The following is an 8,285-nucleotide window of genomic DNA, read 5'->3' as shown; positions in this document are numbered from 1 at the left end:
AAATTTCAATTCCCCTCTGTGATCCATAGTTGTCAGACTATTCACACACTCATAAGCTAGGTTGCAGGTGTTTATAAATTTTATAGTGGAAAGGGAACCAAAAACTTGACTTACTCAGAATTTATCTCTTCTTTCATTCGTTTGACTTTCCATTTTGTGGACCCAAATTAAATTCTGTTTTATATATCTTTAATGATACAAACACTCAGGGCACAATAAAAATAAAGGCCTTATTACTTCATAATATGTTTGCAATTGTGCATAATTATGTTTAGTTGATTAGTTAGCTATAGTAATTGCAGGACCATAGAGTAACTGAAATTAGAAATGGAAAAGACTCCTTGGGTATCATTATCTTTCTTTCTGTCAGGGAAACAATGTTTCTTGATATGAAGTCTCTGTGGTGTGTGTGTGTGTTTGTGTGTGTGTGATAACGAATTCTAATTTAATTACAGAAATATACAAGTTGATGCATTTACTTATCAAAACTTATATAGAAGCTGCCAAGCATTAAACCAAATCAGATAGAACTTATATAATATTGAGGGGGAAAGAAGACAATGATTACCTTGCATCAGCAATTACATACTTTTAGAACTATATGCCAGATACTATCTGACAACTATCTTCTACATAGACACCAATCATTCTAATCAGAATTATTACCCATATTTTATGTGTGAGAAATGAAGATAAACGAAGATGAAGATAAATGGCTTTTGGCAAGAACATGTGATTTGTATAAACTATAAGCTTCAGCTATAGGCAGGACCTGGGTTTGAACTTGGACCCCTGGCCTCCAAGCCCTGTGCTTCTGCCCACAGTGAAAGAGAGATAAAGAGATACTGTTGAAACCAAGAGCTCCTGGGTCTGAGCACAGAGAAGGAGATCATAGTTGGGGAACATCACTAAGTGGCATAGCAGGAGAACCCAGCCTCCACCTGACCACGAGGAACAACAGCTAGAGACCTGTCCATGAACAGTTCTGGAAAGGCTTAAGAGTCCACTTAAGAAGCTTTTGCAATGGAATACTATGCAGCTGCTAGGAAAAATAGTTATGAAATTTGCTAAGAAAAACAGGGAATATCATGCTGAGTGAAATGAGTCAGAAGGAGAGGGATAGACATAGAATGATTGGACTCATTTGTGGGATGTAAAAAAAAACCCATAATATGAGACCAATACCCAAGGACAATAGAAACAAGGACCAGGAAGACTGGTCCACGGTTGGAAGCCTAGCTCAAATGCTGGGGGAGAAGGCAGTTGGGTAGAGAAGGGAGCACTGTGACCAAGATAGTTGGAAATAATCACTCTGGATAAGAACTGCATGCTGAAAACAGACAAAGGAACAACCATGACAACCTCTAAGTAACTATATTCCAAACCAGAGTGCTCCAAAGGGAAGGGGGGTGGAGAGAGAGAGTGAGAGAGAGAGAGAGAGACAGAGAGAGACAGAGAGAGACAGAGACAGAGACAGAGAGAGACAGAGGGAGAGGGAGAGAGGAAAAGAAGGAGAGAGGGGGGGAGAGAGAGGGAGAGAGGGAGAAAAGGAGAGGGAGAGAGAGAGGGAAAGAGATACAGAGAGAGAGGGAGAGAGAGAGGGAGGGAGAGAGGGAGAGGGAGAAGGAAAGTGCCTGCCATAGAGACAGGCTAGGGGAAGGGTGGCAGGAAGGAAACTGGGGATATTGATGGTGGGAAATGTACACTGGTGGGTGGTGACTGAAACCTGACCATGATCAGCTTTGTAACTGTGTATCTCATGTTGATTCAATTTTTAAAAATTGAAAAATAAAGAAGCTTCAGCTACATAGAGAAGAAAAATAAAGTAAGAAGGAAGAACCCTCCTTGAACACACCACAAAACTAATCTTACAACCCCAAACAACTTCTTTCCCACACAGCATGAGAATCATCCCACAAAAATAATCAGGGAGAACAGGTTTTCCTTTTCTCCATCCCACCCCTCAGTCGGCCTGTCCCCTACAGCACACCTCCATCTCTGTGGGAATGCCCGGGGCTGACCACTAGTCACAGAGTGGCTGCCACAGACCAGCCCTCGTCACCTGCTTCTGGATCCAGCCCCGGCCATCACAGACTGTATGTGCCTCCTAGGCCTGACTTCCATCATGGGTTCACCACTATGTGAGCGAGTATTCACAGCAGGTGCCTCAACCTGTGAGACATCTCAAGACCCGTTCCCTCCCCAGTACCCATTCTCTTCATCCCCTTGCCAAGCTCAGGCAGCTGCTGACTTCCCTGCAGGGAGGCACCTAGCAGGCAGGGTACAGACTCCTGGGCTCTGGAAGTAGCTTCTTCCCTGCAGCACATCTCCGGATGGGGGGAAACTCACACCTGTCAAGACTAGAAGGATCCCAGTTGGAAACTCTGGAAAATGGAATATCAAGAGGGGTGGAACCCATCAATCCTGAGGAAAAAAAGTCTCTCATTCCTCCAGAAACTCAAGAGAAAGTCGGCTCCACAGACAATCAAAGATGATGGTCCAATCAAAGGCTTTCCTGAGAGAACTGGCTTGGGGCTATCTGCTGTCTCCCGTTTGCTCAAGCAGAAGCCTTTCCATAGAGCGTCATTCTTGCCTGATGTTGTCTCTCTGTCAACTCTATGCTAAGGTGGCTAGGGACCTCCTCCTTGCCAGTCCCAGTGCAATTCTGGTTTGTCTAAGCAGACCCTTTAGCAACAGGATGATAGTTGCCCTGTTGCTTGCTAGGTGAGACGAGAAGTGTGTTGGAGCCAGCCTGGCCAGCATTATCATGCATTTCTCTTCCAAATGATCTGTTCAGGAGCATCATATTAGCAGCATGAAATTAGCCACGGTGGGTGTAGTTACACCCAGAACATTGGTGAACTTTGGTTTTCATTCCTTCTCTCTTCCTGCATAATAAACAGATCTTAACTAGACCATCCAGTCTCCAACCCCATCTACAATCTTGCTTTGAGAATTTGGAATTGCAAGGACTCCGTGGCTTGCTTCTGGGCTGCTTTCCATGGACAGCTTTGTTGTTTTTCTCAGCTTTGCAAACTTGGTTGCTACTCGCGCCTTTGTTTTCTGTCTTCTCAAAAGCTGTTGCGATCTCTTTTCTCATTCTCTTTGACTTTGTGATTTGATCACTATTTAAAAAAAGTCCATATTTTCAAAAAAAGGGCATGCCTTTGGCACAAAGTAAGCAACAAGTATTCATTTCACCAGTCCCTCCCTCCCTCCCTCCCTCCCTCCCTCCCTCCCTCCCTCCCTCCCTCCCTCCCTCCTTCCCTCCTTCCTTCCTTCCTTCCTTCCTTCCTTCCTTCCTTCCTTCCTTCCTTCCTTCCTTCCTTCCTTCCTTCCTTCCTTCCTTCCTTCCTTCCTTCCTTCTTCCCCCCACCCCCTTACTGGAAAATACAAAGGAAAGAAAAAGAACCTTCCCAACCAGGGAGGAACTTAGTATAGAGGATTAAGTATAGGAGTGTCCTGCCCCCGCACCTGGCTGTCTTCACCAGGGCCCCTTGGAGGGGGATGGATTGAGTTTCCCTCCCTGCTTCTGGAATTCCACATTTGCAGCCCTGCGACATCTTATTATCTCATTTTTTACTTTGGAGAACCCGGCAGGATACCGAAAGTATCCTGCCTGCAGCTGAGTCTGGCAAACTTCCTGTGTCATACTCAATATGCCAAATACCAGTAACAATGATAGGTCTCATTCTCCTAGCCCTGAAAGAGCATTGAATATGGCTCTTTTAAAATCTCAGGGCTGGGAAGAAGGAGACGTTACTGGTGCCTGCTTGAGGCAATCAATGAACAACAGGATGATAGTGATCGTGATAGTGAAGTTCCCATTTTACCAGTTTTAATCTTGGGTTCTCTTTAATTTTAAAATATTTTTAAATTGTGGGGATGCTGTTCTATGTTAGTGAATCTGCTTTTTAATTTTTATCTCTGGTACTTAAAAATAGAGTAATAAGCCGAAATAGAAAAGAGAAAAATAAAAGAATAAAATCATCAAGGGAATGATTTAATATGTTCTCTTGACAATCTTTGCACGTGGAAACAATATATACATGCTGTGACCTTTAGATTTACACTATAATCATTTTCTGTTTTAGTTACATACGGTGAAGAGTGATTTAATGAAATGGGTTTCTCATGCTTAAAAGAACAACACATAACACCCAGACTGGCAAGATCTACCACTGGGACTTAACACCTACCTTGGGAGTTGGGTTTCTGCTTTATTTTTGTTTCACTGTTCTATCATGCCTGTAATAATCTGTTTCATTTTGAGAAATAAGAAAAATAGCAAAAGTTATTTTAAGTTGGCTAAAACACACACAACCAACAGAAGCTGAGAAACTGTGGAACAGGACTATCTGGGGATTCCCTGAGCTGATGTAACAGAGGTAACATGAGAAATTACCCTATTCTAATGGCCAATCCTAAAGCTTGTCATGCATTTCTGGCTTTTCCCATTAATATTCAAATGGATCCCCTCTTTGGCTTTTCTGAAAGTAGAATATTATTACATGGATCATGGCGGTAAGTGGCAAGTTGAAAACTGATGTCACTTTCAGTTCCCCAATTCTCTGAGTAAATAGAGGAAGACATTAGTGCTCTGCCTTGCCAAGAGATTCACCCCTAACCCTGGAGCAGCAATATATTTCCTTTCCACTTATCATTATGGACTGGAGTGATAGCACAGCAGGTAAGGCATTTGCCTCGCATGCGGCCAACCCGGTTTCGATTTCTCCGTCCTTCTCTGAAAGCCCGGCAAGGTACCAAGAGTATCCGGCCCGCACAGCAGAGCCTGACAAGCTCCCTGTGGTGTATTTGATATGCCAAAAACAGTAACAACAAGTCTCACAATGGAGATGTTACTGGTGCCCGCTTGAGCAAATCCATGAACAATAGGAGAACAGTGCTCCAGTGCAATTTATCATTATAATTTTCAACCCCCTTTCTGAAAAAGAAAAGTGGAAGCGTGAAACCCAGGGTCTTGCTTCTCCCCCTAATGAAAAAAAAAAGTAAGAGGAAAACAAATGAAGAGAACCCTTCCACTTCCTGATAATTCCAAGACCCTGATCTTGGGATGACCCATGTTTTCTTTGGAGTAGGCTTTTCTAGGCATTTCCCACTGGCTGCAATTTTGCCCATGACCAGCCTGGCTGTGTTCTCCTTGCCTGTTAGTGTAGAGAGCAGCTTATTAGAGAACATTTGGACTTGCAGAGTAAGTGGCTGGAGTCCCATTGAGGGGAAGCTTTCAGTGGCTTCCAAAGACATAAAACTCAGGCATGGGAACAGGCAGAATTTGCAAAGCTTGAGGACTATGGATATATATCTTGGCTGTCCCCAGGAGAACCATCTCTGAGATGGACCATTCTCTCATGTCCTTTCTTGGCTACGCTCTCGAGGCCGAGTGCCAGACCATCGATTACAGGGCTGCACAGGCTGGGAAGAAAGGGTGTTCAGAGGAATCTAGACCATCCGCCAAAGACTCGAGCCAGAGTTTTAACATATGATAATCTCCTGGGTGAAAAGTCACAAATCACTAGTTTAAATGAGAGGTGTTTGGGATGGTTACTTTTTTTTTCCTCAACAAAACCCCATAGAGGAAAAAAAAAATCACAGTATCTAAGGAACAAGTCCAAGTTGAACCCTGGGTGCTTCAACTGGGTCCTTAACAGCCCCACTAGAGAAGGGCTAGGCAGGCAATTTGCAGTAAGCAGCAGAGCAGCAGCAGGCTCTGAGCAAGACACCAGGCTTAGTAGGAGCCCCACTAATGTGATGCTGTGTGGCTTTGAGCTGGCTGAAGATGCACATTGGGGTTCTGATGTCCCTCCTGAAAGACCCTGTCAGTGGAAAGGCCACGTGCAGTGCTGATGAGACACTGTCCTCTGTCTCCCTGCTCTCTGAGAAAGCTCCCACAGATGACTCCCAATCTAAATCTTTTCCTTTTCTTTTGAGCTTTTAATATTTCCTCAAAAGTCAATCTTAATCGAACTTCTTAATCAGGCTAGCTTCTCTTCTTTGAAATTACTTCCCTCTGACAGTATCTTAATAGTAACTAAGGCACCCATGCAGAAAATTAGAAATGCACTGCCCGCCCATATTCCGTCCACATCCCCACACTGTGAGTGGGTATTTCTGGCTGAAGTCCAAGGTTTTGAGACACAGGGAATGCCTTTGGGAAGGGAAAAACTTTATTATAGTGACTACTGCTTTCTTGGCATCCATCTCCTCTCCCCCTCTCCCTCTACTTTGTCCTTCCTCTGCTTCATCATCACATATTCAGAATCTCTGGGGAATGAGACTCAGAGAAGTCAAAGTAATATATGTTCCAGTCTAAAGAAATCTCTGGGATGACAGGATCCTTGGGGGGTACACACACACTGCTGATGGGTGTGGTATTGGAATTATGTGCAAGAGGGACCATCATTCATTATATATTGTATATCACATTGAATTGTATATCACAGGAACAATACAAATTTTAAAAAATAAAGGAATACCCCATCTAGTGGAGTGCTGCTAAGACATAGAAACGGAAGATTAGAATTTGGAGTCAGAAAATCTGAATTCTGATTCCTGTCTTCTACTTCCTGGATAGAGATCCTTGGACAAGTTAGTTTTATGCCCTTATTAAGCCTGCAATGTCTCATTTGTAAGATGAGGTTAGCACTGTAGCCCTGTAGCACTGTCCTCCCGCTGTTCATTGATTTACTCGAGCGGGCACCAGTAACATCTCCATTGTGAGACTTGTTGTTACTGTTTTTGGCATATCAAATACGCCACAGGGAACTTGCCAGGCTTTGCCGTGTGGGCAAGATACTCTCGGTAGTTTGCCGGGCTCTCCAAGAGGGATGGAGGAATCGAACCTGGGTCGGCTGCATGCAAGGAAAATGCCCTACCCACTGTGCTATCATTCCAGTCCAGATGAGGTTAATAATAATAATTCCTTTCACAAATGGTTGTTACATGAAGATTAAATGAGAGCACAGCATGCGACATGTAGTACTTGAACCTATAGTCTGTAGAGAAGATAAGACAAAGGTAGAAATAATTTAAATGGCATAAAATGAACTTTGTAAAGTGAAAATTAAGAGAAATGAAATGAGGAAGGTGAAGTGGCAACAAAGAATCACATTATAAGAAACTGTTCAGGAAGGTATACAGCACAAACCAGCATTCTGAACTAAACTAAGTACGCTAAAAGCTCTTCAGTGAAAGTCAAAAATAATGAAATGGTGCCTCATTTCCCTGTTGTTGACAACAAAGCTCACTGTCACCTTAAATGCGCCATATTTGAAGTGGGCGAACAGACAAGTGTCCAAGATAATGGGGATGTTGGGAGAGGCCTTAGAACTTTCAAAACCAGAAAGGTGTCAGAAAGGTGACACCATCTGTCAGACTGTCAGGAGCATACACGAGATAAGCAAGAAGCAGTCAGGAGATGGCCTATTGAAAATGTCTTTCCTGTGAAATTTGATGTTGAAAATTGCAGATGTGATATTGCAGTGCATGGAATTCCCGGTCCCCAGAAGAGGCTGGTCACAATGAAAACTAATGACCCAGATAAGAATATGACATGCTTTCAACCTTCAGTGGGAACCAGTGCTCCCTGATTCCAATCAGTAGTTCATCTGTTTGGCTTATTTAATTTAGAAATGTGATCTCTAAATATTGTGAAGCCTTTGAATGAAGGAAACATACACCTTACACTGGGTCATTTCTCCATGCAACCCAGCAAGGTGCTAAGCATCTTAGAATCCAGGAGTTTTGGAGAGCAACTAGTCCAAAGTCCAAAGCAACTAGTCCAAGATTCATAGATTCTTTATGAATCTTGCTCCTCTGGTCTTGCTTTTCTCATTTTTAGACTGATAAAAAAATTTATTGGAAGACATTGAGAAGGGTTCTGAATAAAAGAATATTTCCAGAAATGCAACCTTCTTTATTTTGATTCAAAACAAGCCTGCCAATAGATAATTGTGTTCTAGGTATATGATATTGTTACATGAGAATAAATTGTGGCTATTGGCTAAGGTATATATTTCAGTAAGTTTGAAAAACATGGAATCATTTTTATCTGGATTCTAACACCCAATTCACATGGACTGGAATGAGTGATAAAGTCCAATTTACTACCCAAAATATCTGGAAATGGATTTTTGAACTGAAATAATCTCAATAAGTCATTATAATTATCGGCATTTATATTTCACTGTATGGTCTGCTAGTATCTTCACTAAGGGAATATTAATTTATCATCTGTTATGTTACTTATTCAGCTACTTATAAATAAT

This window comes from Sorex fumeus, unplaced genomic scaffold, assembly GCF_029834395.1.
Source record: "Sorex fumeus unplaced genomic scaffold, SorFum_2.1 ptg000055l, whole genome shotgun sequence".
NCBI classification, from domain to species: Eukaryota; Metazoa; Chordata; class Mammalia; order Eulipotyphla; family Soricidae; genus Sorex; species Sorex fumeus.
Note: the sequence above shows the minus strand (reverse complement) of the source record.